Here is a 14,364-nt window from a genome sequence, read left to right on the forward strand (position 1 = left end):
AAAATCGCCCGTAACTCCCGCGGTTCTCCTTCGATTTTGTTATGGCTTGGCTAGAGGGTGTTATCACAGGGGGTGAATAAGGTGGCGAAGTTTGGAGGTCCTACGTTGGCCAAGTATAAAATGGCGAGGGATGAAAATTTCCAGGTGGGCGTATCGACGCCGTAAAGGCAGATACGGGCCGTTTCTCGCTCTCTCACCTCGGTGGCTCTCTCATCCCGGCGTCTCTCGCGTCCCGACGATCTCTCGGCTTTATCTCTCGGTGTCATCGGAGATAACCCTCTCGCGAGACATGCATCATCCTCGGCGCGGACGGGTGCCAACTCGATTAGCGCGTCGCGAGGCGTCCCGACGCCGGCCGAAATGCGATTAAAATCCGGGATTTCCCCCGAAAGGCGACTCCGCCTCTGGTTGAGAATTCTGGAGCGACTTAAAGGGGGCCCGATCGCTTCGGGGAGACGAATCGGCTCCCGAAATAAACGGGCCGACACTCGGGCGAGCGCGACTCGCGTCCCGATAAAGCTATTTCGAGAGAGCAACGACAAGAGTCGAGTCGCGCCCGCCGGTGACCCTGACCTTCCTCAAGATTCCGGAGATTGCGCCCGCGACCCTGACCTCCTGCAGTCCCGGAGGTTGCCTGGCCCACCGGCGACCCTGACTTCCCCCAAAGTTCCAAAATTTCCACTCCCCAAATTTTTTTTTTCGAACCTTCACATTTCAAGGAGTGTAAAAAAATTTCAGCAAGCTCGTTCTCGACCCTGAGGTTCCTAAAAAATTGTTGAAGATCAGAACAGGCCTTGGTTCAATCCTAACCTCTGAGATTCAACTCCCGAATTCCGCCGACTTCTCTAAGGGGGCATCGCAGGGGGGGGGGGGGGTGGTCGTCAGTAAATCATCGCCTCGCCTCGACTCGGCTCCGGTCGAGAAGCAATGACACGTAGCCTATCAGGACGAGTCTATTAAATCTGCAACACGACGGAATACCTCCTTGGCTATTACCATTCCGCGCCGTAACTTATCTTCGCTGACAGTGCATGCGCATAGAAACGTCTTCCGACCCCCTCTTGAGTGTCCCGTGCGGGAGGAGGCGGGAGAAAAGAGAGAGGGCACGATAGCGGTACGCGCGGGAGCGAGAGAGAGGGAGATACCTCTCGCTAATGAGAGAGCGAGGTACGAAAGAGCGGCCTAACCTTCGCGGTCGGCCTCGGTCCCTGCGAGTGGAGGAAGAGGAAGAGGAGAGCGAAAGAGAGGGAGGAACGGGAATAAAAGAGCGAGGAGGAAGCCAGGAACTCGCGAGAAGAAACGAGAGAAAGAGAGACCCGGAGAACGGGAAGAGGCGGAGAATTCCTCCAACGGGACACTTTTTCACGTTTCCGCCATTTTTATTTCCCCCCCTCGACACCCGCCGAGCGGAAAGTTCCGAAAAGACCAGACAAGAAGACGCGAATGCCGGGCCGGTTATTATTTTCCCGCGAACTTTGCTCAGCCCGCTTGATAACGCTTATCACAGGTGCCGCGAGCTCTTATCACCCCGATATCACGAGTCGGCCGCTCCTTTCCTCGTGCGGATCGAGGCCACCGCGACGAGCAATTTCCGCGACGATTCCGTTCGCCTCCTACCGTAACGCGATCGATTGAAATTCTGGAAAATGTATGAAATTGTAAAAAAAAAAATTAAAAATCCCTCGGAGGGTAAAAATGTCGAGATAGAGATAAAAATGACAATTATTTAGCCTGAATTTCCTCAACGGTGAGCACGTGAAAGTCGTGCGAGCTCGAGTGGACAAGTGACGGGGAAAAGGAGGAAGAAGGAGGGAAAACCGGGAAAGGTCGAAGAGGAGGAGGTTAAAAAAAGAAAAAAAAAAGTGCCAAGCGACAATGGCCCCGCGAGAATGCCGCTAATCCGCCACGCCGGCTCTGCCCTCTCGGGACAACGATAACGATAGCGATCTCGGAAATTTAAATGAAGTCGCTTAAACGACGGCGCGTTATAGTGCGCGCGCAACGGGGCTTTTTTTTTTCCGCCGCGGCGTTATAGCCGCGCCGAGCGCGCGCTATCGCGGGGCGAATTCCTTTTTCGTACTTTTCCCCCCCGAGTATCTCGTTTCCCTCCTCTTCGCCGCTGGTAGAGAGAAACTAAGCGTGTATGCAAAGATTGCAAGCGAGCGCGGAGGTCCTGCAGTAGCAAGAAATCTAGGGGAAAATCTGGGGAAAAGGCGTTAAGAAAGGAATTCATCCGCGGTACCAAAATGGCGGCCGAGTCTGGACTTCGCGGTTTTAGGGGACTCCTTTAGGCTGGGTTAGGCTGTCGGCAGAAAAATGAGGATTGATCCGCCACAATCGTTGATTACTTCGTCGAGGGTCCGCCATGACAGTTGTGGTATCCGCTGAATGGGCGACGCCGAATGTCCCATGAATATGCAGGGTCTCCTTTCAAATATGTCCGGCGCGCGCTATAAACATGTCCGGGGTGTGTGGGTACGTGTACTCGTATTTATGCCCGCGTACCTATCGTCGTGCGTACCGGCGGTGCGCAAAGTGGCGCGATACGCGCGTTTTATCGGCGCCGGCCATCGACGAGGAGCCACTCGAGCGGGGAAGACGAATGCACCGCCTCGGCGTGGGCCGACAATGCGAGTTGAGGGACGTTGATAAACCGAGCCCATGGGGTAAATGGGAGATATGCCGAAGCCAGGGTGACAACCGAAGTGACAATGCAAGATGGCGGATCCCCGTCTAGCTCATGCAAGAGGATTCAGAAAAGGACCCGTAAGCGTCGAAATCTCCTGAGAAGGATTTGCGACCTCGGTAAAAGTCGATAAAAGCCTCGACGTCGAAGATTCCCCAACGTCGCCAGGTTAAATCGCGATAAATCGAACTTTCCCCCCGAGGCGGAAAAACGCTCCCTAATGCAACCGAGGTACCGGGACCTCTCGTGAGAGATAGATGGCGCGTCGGTTTCGAATCGTGATGCGCGACGAGGAGGGTCGGCGAAGGCGAGGGAGAGGGCGAGAGTAATTGTTGTTCCACGGCGATAAACAATGAAGAGCACGAGTCACGAGGTGCGAATCAGATGGCGATCTCTCTTCCTCGTTACGAGGAAGCATGCAGGATTCAGCGACGGGCTCTCTCGGTTGAAGGGAGAGAGGCCCGGCGGCCATCTTGGACGCCTGCCTCCTCGAAATTCAATATCCCCGGCGACGCGAGGAATCCCGGGAATCCAGAAAAACTTCAGAAATCCTTTCCCTCGATTTCACTTCCAGAAGCTCGTCGCGTCGCCTCTCGTCCTTCACCCCCGGGTGCCCTGGTCGCCATTTTGAGATATGATAAATAAATAATTTCAATGGATTTTTCCGTGATGTTTCCTCCCGAGAATTGAGTTTCTAGGTTCTTTTATTGCGGGTCTTTTTTTTATGTCGCAATAGGAGCGCTCCCTCTATGGTACCAACATGGCCGCCGTCAAGTGGAGGGTCAACGAGTCTCTTCTGAAATCTTCCGGACGTCACGGCTTGGTAATGGCACCAAGTGTTACGGTAATACCGAGCGTAACGGGGGGCACGCGGGTCGAGGAGTGCGTTACGCGCATTTCGTAATGGCGGTCCACGTAAGGGGACTCCATTCGGGACGTCGTTATATCGAAAGCGAGCCGCGACAATTGTCCGGCTTAACGACGTGGCTCGCCGTAACGAGCTCGTATTCGAGGGTCCGAAACCGTCCGAAACCAGCTGGACAACCAGCTGGCCCGCTAATGTCGCACCTCGCGACCGCTCGACTTTCTCCCGCCGAGTTTATTTCGGAACGAGGGTCGCGGCCATTTTCCTTCCACTCGAGCACTTATTCGGCCAAACTCGGAAACCCACTCGCTGTTATTGCATTTTCGATTATTGCACGTCGCCAGTCACTCGCTATCTCCGGCATTCCGAGCAGGAACCGGTGGAGACATCGATGCCGGCCACCTGCACAGGCGGTATCGTTCAGCGACAGAAAAAAAATTAATCCCCCAAAACGCGGCCTGATTTCTTCCTTCAAACTATCTCGAAACATTGTCAACACTTAGAGGAGTCTGTAAAAAAATCTAAACCCCACGAAAAAAATTACTTGGAATTAAAAGCAACGCGATATAGGAGGGTGCTGGCGGAGACTTCGATGCTCGCACCTGCACAGACGAGGTCGCGCGGTGGAGAAGAAAAATAAATTCCACGAGAACGCGGCGAAATTAAATTCCTGAAAGTGTTGGAAAAACTTGACAGAGGTGCTGGAACATCTAAAAAATCGTGGGGACGTAGGAAACCGTGTTTTCCGGGGTGAAAATGTAAAATAGGGTGCATAGATGTGCTCGGTAGAGCGCTCCTCGGATTAAGCGGCTCTCGCGCGTCGGCGTCGCCGCCCTAAGGGCAGCCTTTAGGTTTTTACGGTAACGTCCGATCGCGAATAAATTAGTCCCGGTGGCATCCGTGGTATTATTATGTTATTACGGTCGGACGCGGGCCGCGCCATGCCTTTTCTTGCCTATTAATCCATCGACAGGGGCGCATTCTCGAGGGCGCGCGCGCGCAAGCCTTATGAAGCCCGGGGCGTCCATAAACGGCGTCTTAATGGCCGGCAGATACCACCGGCAAATAATCATTACACTCGTACCGACTCACCCTGAAGAGCCATTCCCACCCGTAAACTCTCTTCGGCGACGCTAAAGAAGAAGGTTCATCGAAACCCCCGCTCCCCTCGCCGTAACTCGAGGAAAAATCCCGAATTTCCCGTAGCGTTCCGAGACCCCTTAAGGGTGGAAGAAGAAGATCCAGAGAAAAGACACGAGATTCCATCGCAGGACTTTTCATCGGTTGGTTTTCGCGGTTAACCGCGAACTGTCGGATGAGTTACAACGCGGCGAGGTCGCAAACGCGAATCGAGGATTCGCCGGGGGAGAGGGCCGCCATCTTGGATATCCTTATCCCCGCAGGAACCTTCCCGCCATCTCATTTTTCCGGGTTCCAACCCCTGGTTGATTTTCAGTCAGGATATCGCGACGATCCCGATTTCCGGATCGGTCGAGGACGCCTTTGGAACCGATGACGGAGCCCTAGGGAACAATGACTCCCGCGGGAGTCCTCCTCGATGACAGGACAATGCGTCACGCACGTGCGTGCCGGCCACGCACGTCGCGTTGCGTGACCGATCCGCCGTCCTTCGCGTTCCTCTAGAAGGTGCTCCTCGAGATCGGCGAAAAAGGGGCACTCCAGGCGGAGAGATCGGCAAAAAAGTCAATAGGAAACGGAGGCTTTCGCTCGAGGGGAGGCGCTCGGCTCTCCCTTCGACGTCTCTGCTCGCGGAAACGAAAGACGAGCCACTCGCAACGCGATCGGTTCGTCGGCCTTGGATCCGTCCTTGCGCGACCGGCGACCGGATAATTCGCGAGCCGGTCCGGGGGTTCCGGCGAGGAAAGTCCACTCGAGCTTCCGTCTCGGGTGGCAAAGATCGAGGGATATCGGTATCGATCGCCGCCTATCTCCGGTTTCCCTTCCCTGGGCCGGACCTATCGCTGATTTTTCTCCTGATCGACTTCCGGGTCCTCCTTCAGAGACTTGAAAAATCGGCGAAATCGCGTGCCGACTTTTCTGCGGGTCGGGAAGGTGGAGGGAATTACCCCGGGAGTGTCCCTTTAAGAAGGTCCGGGTATTGTGGCCAGTTGCGCCATTGATGGGGAGGGGATCGTCGGATCGATCGATCCATCGAGATCGGCTCGATCCCCGAGTGCGAGGTCCCCGACCTCTCGGCAGTCTCGCGGCTTCGCGGAAGAATTTATTCCCGACCGATCGCCGTCATGGCGAAAGACACAGCTGGCAGTCGGCTCGAGTGACGCGAACGATCGCCCGTCTTATAACGGAATCGGATTCATTACCGACACGCGATCGCGGACTCGTCCGTCGTCCGGGAAACTTGCGCGGGTGGCTCCTCTCCCTCTCCAGGCAAAGCGAAAAGGAGAGGATAATTCACGCAAAAAAATCGTCCCGATAAAAAGCGTCCCCAAGAAGTGATTAATGACGGTCTTTCCTATCCAGGGGGATTTTTATCTCCAATTAAAAATTGGTGAGATCGATAAGGCGAAAAAAAATGGAGAAACGAAGAGCCGTGGAAAAGTCCGAGGAAAAAGGCGAGCCCGCGAAATCGGTCATCGATCGCTTAATGATCGAGGCTCCCGACTCGATCGGAGATCGAATGCCTTGCCGGCGCCATCGCCGATCGATCGCAGCCTCGATCGGCCTAACGATTGGCGATCGATCGGCCATCGACGGTCGATCGGACGATCGGCCCTCGCGGTTCTCACGGTGGCGAATCGGCGAGTGTCGGGCCCCTTTTTATCGGCTCCTCGGCGGAATCGGAGCCTGGGACTGCGATCGGTGGTCAATCGATCGGGGATTTTCGTAAAAACAAATCGGATACCAGGGACGAGGGGGAGCATCGCGAATGGCTCGGGATTAACGCCGGTGACTTGCGCGATCGTCGCTTCTCTCGCCATTAAAGGCCGATCGGAGTCGATCGCGGCGGACAGATCGAAGCGTCGGATTTGACAGGGCGGACCGATTGCGAATGACAGCGGGGGGAATTTATTTACAGACTCCGACACCTCGTCTGCCCGGCATCGCATAAACGGAGTGGCCGTTGCGACAGGATCGGCTCGATACCGATCGATACTGATCGACCTCGCCCATCTTCATCCTGATTTTTTATTTTTCTCCATAATTCGAAGGAGGTAAATAAAGTCTGACCGACTTTCGAGCCGACCCGAAGACCTAAAATCGGTACCAAAATGGCGGCCATTGATTTCGCATTTTATCGCTCTTTTTTCGCTCTTTTTTTTTGGTTTGTAAGGCGAATAGATGTCGGAGTGGCGCAAAGGAGAGTACGAGGACTTCGCTGCGGATCATCGAAAGGACTTTCTGATGAAGTTGTTCGGATGTTCCGCATGAGCCAATGGGATGCTCGCATGGTTACCGGCGATGATGACAGTAGTTCGATGTGTCGGCGACATCCGCGGATCGCGATTGCCGACCTTGTCCCACCTGCGAATCGACCTGGAAGAGCTGCCACGTAAATTGGCAGGCTCTCCTTTTCCCTTTTCAAATCAGGATCTCCGCTGGTTAATTAAATTAAACATCTCCAAGGGTTGCGATAAAAATAAAAGGAAATTCCTTAAGAGCCCAAAAGGACCTCGAAGAGTCCCATCGGGAACCTGGGAGAATTCAATTTCCATAATTGCAGATTTTTTTCGATTAAAATTAATCGTAGATTAATAAGAGGATACTCATTTCCGGGATCCTTCGGGGGTTTCAAGAGTTAGGCACAAAAACGCGAATTATCGCTATTATCGCGATCCTTAATTACGGATCGCAAGGAAAGGTCCGCCAGGGTCGAAGATTATTATAAAACGCTCCGTTTTACGGCGCCATGCATTTCCAGGGTTGCATCTCGCGGGTGCTGGAGGATGCATCTCATTGGCGACGATTAAAAAAATCCGTTTAATTATACACGAGTTCTGAACCTAATTCTCATTTCACAAAATTCTTAATCGAGTCTGAAAACAATTGAAAAAATATTGAATCAGTGCCTTGCATCTTCTGTAAAGCGCTGCAATGTGGTGCATCCTAGTGGAGGCTGCTGCACCTCGGTGCAGCTCGCTGCAACGCGATACCCCTGAGCCTGATTCCGCGATGCTGGGGCTATTGCACTTTAATCAGCTAGGTAAAAACTCCCGTTGGTTTAATAAATTGACCCCGGCGCATGCGTGGCGCATAAACAAATGAAGGCTGCGCAAAGCCGGCGTAATTACTCGGGGGAGGTAAAAGGGGGCTCGTTACATAAGTCGCCTTCTCGCATCCTCGACCGAGTCGGGACAGCGCGTGAGTGCGAGAGAGACGCAGCGATGCGGGTCGCCGCGGGAGCGAGAGAGAGGCGACTAACGGGCGCAAAATTCCAATGAAACGCGCGTGATTTCAGGGGGATAAAAAAATCGGGAAAAATGAGGAAAAATGAGGAAAAATTGGAAACAAGGAGGAGGCGCCTCGAGGTCGTCCCTCGTCCTCGATCCCGCGTGCGCAAGACCCGTGGGCTTCGTTGAATCACCGCAATCACAGCTGATCGGTCGGAATGAAATATTTATGAATCGTGAGTCATCGCGCATCGCCTGTCAACTCGTCCCTTTGTATTCGGGGAGGAATGTTGCGAAAGTCCGAGTTATGATACGGGGCGTGATATGCGGAAATTAAACCGAAGGAGAAAATATTCGAGGAAAAGGAAACGTCGTTATTGGAGGAAAATGCGGTCATCGGTTCGATCGAGTCGAATATCGATGGTCAAGAGGTTTATCACTGACTCGCCAGTGATAGCCGTAAAAACGTGAAATAACCGCTGATAAGAGACCGAGGTTCCCCCTCCCGGTCGAACCCGGTCGATACCTTTGATCGGACTTTCGATGTCGTCAGCGTGACTCTTGATTTTTATTTCCACTCTTCCTTTTTTTTTTTCTTTTTCTTTGAGGGTGACGTCAAATTCTGGAGGTTTTAGCTTTTTAGGCGAGGCTGCGAGTTTTTTTCACAATTAATCCCGGATTTAGGAATAGCCATTGACGGATGTTATCATCCGGCAGGGTAGAGATATCCGGAGAATGTTGGCGCGATCGACGCCGCCGGAAGTCGCGGACGTGATCCAAGTTGCCGCCAAGATGGCGCCCGGAAACCAGCCAGGAAACCGGAAGTCCTCGCCCGTGTCCTCCGGAGGTCCCTTCGACAAAATTGGGTTTCCAGGAACGAGTCTTCCGACTCGCGGCACGAAACGCGCCGCTCAATCGACTAATCGGAATTCAAATCCTCGGCTAAAATTAATCACGCTCTTACCTCCACCCCAAAGAATCCGGTATTTCCAGAAAATGTCATGAAATGAATTACAGCGACGAAAATACTTCAGAGAAAATCAACTGATAACGCGCCCCGACACCTGTGATAACGCGAACTCCGAATCGCAGTGCAAACGAGTCTGCCTCAACTCTGGCGAGTCTGATTACCACATTTCAGCAAATTCAAGGAAGGTACAATTTTTTTTCTCTTTTCCTTCATTCCAGGTAAAGAGGTGAATTTTATCAACTCTGATAAGAGCGCATCGCGGACGAGGATCGACAGGGAATAATTCGAGGTTAATAGCACCGGACGAGAATACCTCGCAAGTATGTTGCTTGCCAAATGCTTTGCCAAAATATCCGCCAACCGGAATGAACCAGCGAGGAGGAGAGAGAAAGAAGGAGAGAGAGAGAGAGAGAGAAAGGACAGAATCTAGAGCGATTCTAGAGCTCGTCTCGCAAACCCAATCGGACCTCTCCTCTCGATAACGAATCGAGTTTTCCACGAAAAGTGCCCTAATACATATTCGCTCCGAAAACTTAATTTCTAATTAATCGCACTCTGCGCGATAACGCGATAAGCCGCATCCTTGAAAAATCCAGCGTCTTACATTTCGGGAAATTTCGCAAAAATCGCTCTCCGGATTTTTTTCCCGACTTTTTGCGATCCCTACTCGAGCGAGGGCTCGGCTTATCTGCGCGCCTTATCGGCAGAATGATAACTCGCGCGATGATATCGCTTTCTCCCTCGGTCCGATGATTTATGCAATTATCCGGGCGAGTAAGTGAGGCAGGAGGAGGATTTAACCCGGCGGACGTTAAGGGGGGCATTAATCGCGGTTATTAATCGATCCTTAACCGCGTTGGATAACGCGGTTCGGATAAGGCCCCCGCGAGTTATCGCGATGACTCTCTCGTTACGAGATGGATCGAGCCTTTTCTAACCGGGTTCCCGGTCAACTCTTGCCGGGGCATAAAGCACCGAGAGGTCCGTTCCTACATTATGCGGTAAGCGTTGCACCGGATGTGCTAACAATAAGTACACGGTGCAATAAGTACACGCACGGCCGCGCTTACCGTGTTTAAAAAGTGCATAAACCCCCCCTATAGTACGACCAAATAAAAAATCGACTTTAATACATTTCTAATCAATTTTGTCCGGTGGCTTTAAATCGGAGTAGTCGCGATTCCCTTTATTCCTCTGATTGGCGCGAATCGATCGCTGTCGGCTTGGATCAGAGGCATACTATTAGTAATTCTTGGGTCGCCGTAGGCTTCTATTAGCGGGCACAAACAGACCGAATAGATGCGCCGGCCGCCACCGAAATAGAAATAGAACGCGCAACCGCGGCTTGGGACGGTTTTTGCTCGTGTTCCTCGCGTTCCTCGGATGAATCACTAGGGGTTGCCCCTCGCGGCGCGAGTCCCCAGCCCTGATAACCGGGAGCGAGAGTCCCCAATGATAAGGAGGATCGATAGAAAATTCCCAAAATTAGGGAAATCCGTGACAACGGCATAATAGTTCGGATAAGTGATAAGGGAGCGAGCTCGCAAATTCGCGGGACAATTAAAACCACGAAATCCACGCTAAAGTGGGAAATTTTCCAGGGAGGAAAGAAGTAACGCCGAAATATGATTTATGATAAAGAAAAGAAAAACAGAGTCATTAGAGCGGAGAGTGCATCAGAACTCGTCAGAAAAGAGAGGAGCACTCGAGGTCTCCTTTGGCTCCGGCAAAGAGCACGCCGCGAGGTTGAATCACCTCGCTAAATGCAGTTGCGTAATTTTAGGTGGGACGATGAGGTGTACGATCGAAATTCTACGGCAACCGGCCGACACGTCCTATTTAGGCCGTCTGCTCCCGAAGAAGATCCCGAAGAGGATCCCGATGACGAAGAGCATACGTGGCATTCCACCCTTTGCCATCCCCCTTTGGCCTATACGGAGCGCGGGATTATTCATCGTGACCTCACTCAGCATCCAACGCCCTGCCTGCATTAAAAAGCTGTAATAATAAATTCCCTAATTTCCAGAAGAAAAAAAAATTCGGGTATAAAACAGGGAATGGAGAACTCGGGCAGGTTTTCTCGCGTTTTTCCGGCCATTTTCACGTTTCCCGCGTTTCATCCCCCGAGACGGGTAAATCGAGGAGGGAGGAGGGGAGGCCTCTCATCTCGTTTCCTAGACGAAACTGCGGACAATAAATCTCCTCCTCATCACCCTAAGTGGCCGTTCCTCGGCTTCGCATCCCCTAGAAGCTTTCCGGGATGAATAATAAACGCAGCGAGAGGTATAAGGCAGACTCGCGGGGTGCATTTCAAAGTGCATCCCCGTCCGCCATGGACTAGAGAGAGCTTTGAAGAGCCAACCCTGGAGGATATATGCGAGGGCTTTCACGGAGTCTGTGGTCCTCGGTCGAAAATATAGAGGAAACAGGACGAACGCCTTTTACCGAGGGATCGACTCTTCCGACACTTCCAGCTCCCCCTTCGGCGGAATCCGCGGAAAATATGAGCATTCCGCGGCGGCAGTAAAAAAGGAAAATGGACGTAATCAGTCGGGAAAGCGGCCTGGGTCGGTATTTTCTCGCGGGTCCTTTCCGCGAGAACGAAAGAGCAAATCCAGGACGCGCCAGGACCTCTCCTTAGGAGTTTGACATCGATATGCGTGAAAAAAAAGTAATTCCCTTAGGTCGGCATTTTTCTAATTAACGATACTTCTGTCTGCACTAATTATACTTAAAGGATCTAGTTACGGGGAATTAAATCCCGCGTCTCAATGCGGATAAAGTCGACCAGAAGGATGTTTTCTCTCCGCGCGGGACACGATAAGAACGGAATGTCTTAACCGAACAGGACTCGTGCAGTGAACGCTCGTCCTTGGAAGGCTCGGCTGTCGCGTGAGAGGGAAACTTTTATCCAGGGGCAATAAACATACGCTTAACTAAAGTCACGGTCCCGCACTAGATGCGATCTACTTCGAATTCCAATAATCCTGGCGAATTTTCCTGAGAAGGGAAATTACCGGGCAAAGATGCGTTTAATCGGACAAAACTCAAGAGGTCCGTTTAAGTCACGATTTAGGCCGACATTCGTCGCAATGAATTATTTCTTCGAGTAATTATACCGAATAAATATCGCATTAAATACAGTCGCGCATTAATAAAATTGTACATCGGTGTCGTACAAAAATCGCCATCACCGGGATGAGGAGTCGGTCCCGATGTCCTCGTCGCTTTTGTTCCCGGCCACGCGGAGAAGACCAGTCCCAGGAATGCGTCCTCGAGGAGCCCGTTCGCCCCGTTGAAGAAAATCCCGGCCGAAGCGATAAACATTCGTTTATCCCGCGAGGCGCGAGGGCGGCTTCCACCGAGGTCGGAAAAATGCGCGCAAAACGACCAAAGCCTCCAGGAATGTCCCGGGACTTCGGTTTCAGGATCTCCCGGCGAAATCCGAAGGACGTCGCCGCAACTAAGGGACCGCGACGCATTCGATCTCCCTCGCTCCTTTCGGTCTCTCTCCCCTCTCGGCGATGCCATTTCTCCGTCTCTCTCTCCCCAGGGCGACGTCGCCTCTCCGGTCTCTCTCCATCCTAGCGTTATCCTCGCCCCATCTCCGTCCTTCCTTGGCGATATCGTCGCGGCGTCTCGCTCCTTCTCCGGCGTTATTGTCGCAGTATGCAGATTCGAAGGTCGCCGCACAAAGAGAGGCCCGTGGAAAACTCGGAGATTCGGAGGACTCGCCTCCTGGTAAACAGGATCCCCCCTCGCCCCGAAAACTGGCAGGACTCGTTATCCGACTGCAAATCCGGGTCCGCGGGACATTTTCATTTTTTCCGCAAACATCCCGCTAACTCCCGTCTCCTCGGACCTCTTCGATATTCTCCCTTCGATCCTTGTCACCTCGACTCCACTTTCCCCCACCTCCGAGCCCATGAAATACATACTTCAACGTATAATAAACGTTAACCTTTCGACGCAGACGTGCGTAGCAGGATGTCGCAACGCGCTCTCCTGATCCTTGCTGAACTTTGCGTCTACATGTTCATCATACGTTACGTCACGAGTCCTTTGATTATTTTTTTTTCTCCCGTTTTCAAAGGATTACGCGTTATAACGTGCCAAGGATCAGTTTAAACGCGTCTTAATATATATGCATCTCGAGGCGCACGTTTATAGGGATTAATTTGAAAGGGCTTGCAGGAGTCTTGGAGGTCGCTGTGCGCTGCATCTGCATCCGCAGGGACGAAGGGAGAAGAGGCATCCTAAGAGACGAGGGGAATTCTAGCTAGTCCCTGTCCGGCGATCGCTCCTCTCCTTCTTCCCCGTCTTTGTCGAGAGAAGTTCCCGGCTCGGCCTCGGCCGTCCTTGCCCCGTCAAGTAGGCAACAAGTCCGTTACCGGTCGCCTACTAACAGATTCGAAAACATCCGCGTGAACGGATTAGAAAGGTTCCTGCTCGGAGATCGGCGAACGACTCTGCGTAGGAGGGAAAGTTACCAGGAATTCCACCTACTTCGTCGGTTACTTGAGTTCTCCTCGAGATCGGGCCGCGAGGTCGCGCCACGTCGACCCCGCTCGATCCTCCATTTTTTTTCTCCTCTCTCACCATTCCAGTACCTGGAAAATATCCGCTCTGAATATCGATCTACATAAGAAAGGATATTCTAAGATATAAGTATACGCACGGATACGTGGTACCGCATGTACGGGATATTCACGAGGAGGGATTTCTCGCCGACGGGAACCTAACCTTAAAGAGGCCCCGGGGTCCTGGCGCGCGGGGAATTCCGGGGTACGCAGGGGTGACTTCGCCCCTCGAGATATATCCGCCTGCATCGGCTGGCAACCAGTTCCTCCTTCCTAGGAATAATTACCGAAGCCAGGTAATTGCCTGGAATCACGCGTGCGGCGTGAACTTTGTCCCCGGCGAGATCGGGCAGGGCGATGCGCGCGGCCGCCATATTAGGTTGGGTCGGATCGCCTAGGAGTATTTTCGCGTCGCCTCCTAAAGGAGTTTATCGCTCTTTCCTCGGGAAATCGGGACTTTCGGAGAGGGTCCCATATTTACGAAAACCCGGGCGCGCTCAGGTAATTCGGAGGGGATCTCTCCGAAGTGGGTCGGCCGAGCGCGATCGAGAAGGTCGCCATCTTACCAGGGGAAGCCGATGCGGCATCTAAGCATCCCTCCGGTCGCTCCTAAACGGCCGAGAGAGGCCGAGGGGCCCGAGTCCTCCCACTCGGGCGCGCGTTTCGTTCCAAAGGACGCGCCTGCGTGCGTATTACGGCCCGAAGTGGCACGGTTTCGTAACTCGTCCCTGCGCCAGCAATGGCGGCGCTCGCGGAAGAGAGCGGCCTCGGCGGGACTCGGGAGTTTCCGGCGGCGCTCGGCCGCGCCGGCGCGCGGCTGCTCGCGGCTCGCGCCGCCGCGACCGACAGGGGTGGGGGCGGCGAGCGACGCGCGCCGCGCTCAATCCTCAGTG

The sequence above is a fragment of the Orussus abietinus genome, unplaced genomic scaffold, assembly GCF_000612105.2.
Source record: "Orussus abietinus isolate OABI.00-Male unplaced genomic scaffold, Oabi_2.0 scaffold9, whole genome shotgun sequence".
Classification (NCBI taxonomy): Eukaryota; Metazoa; Arthropoda; class Insecta; order Hymenoptera; family Orussidae; genus Orussus; species Orussus abietinus.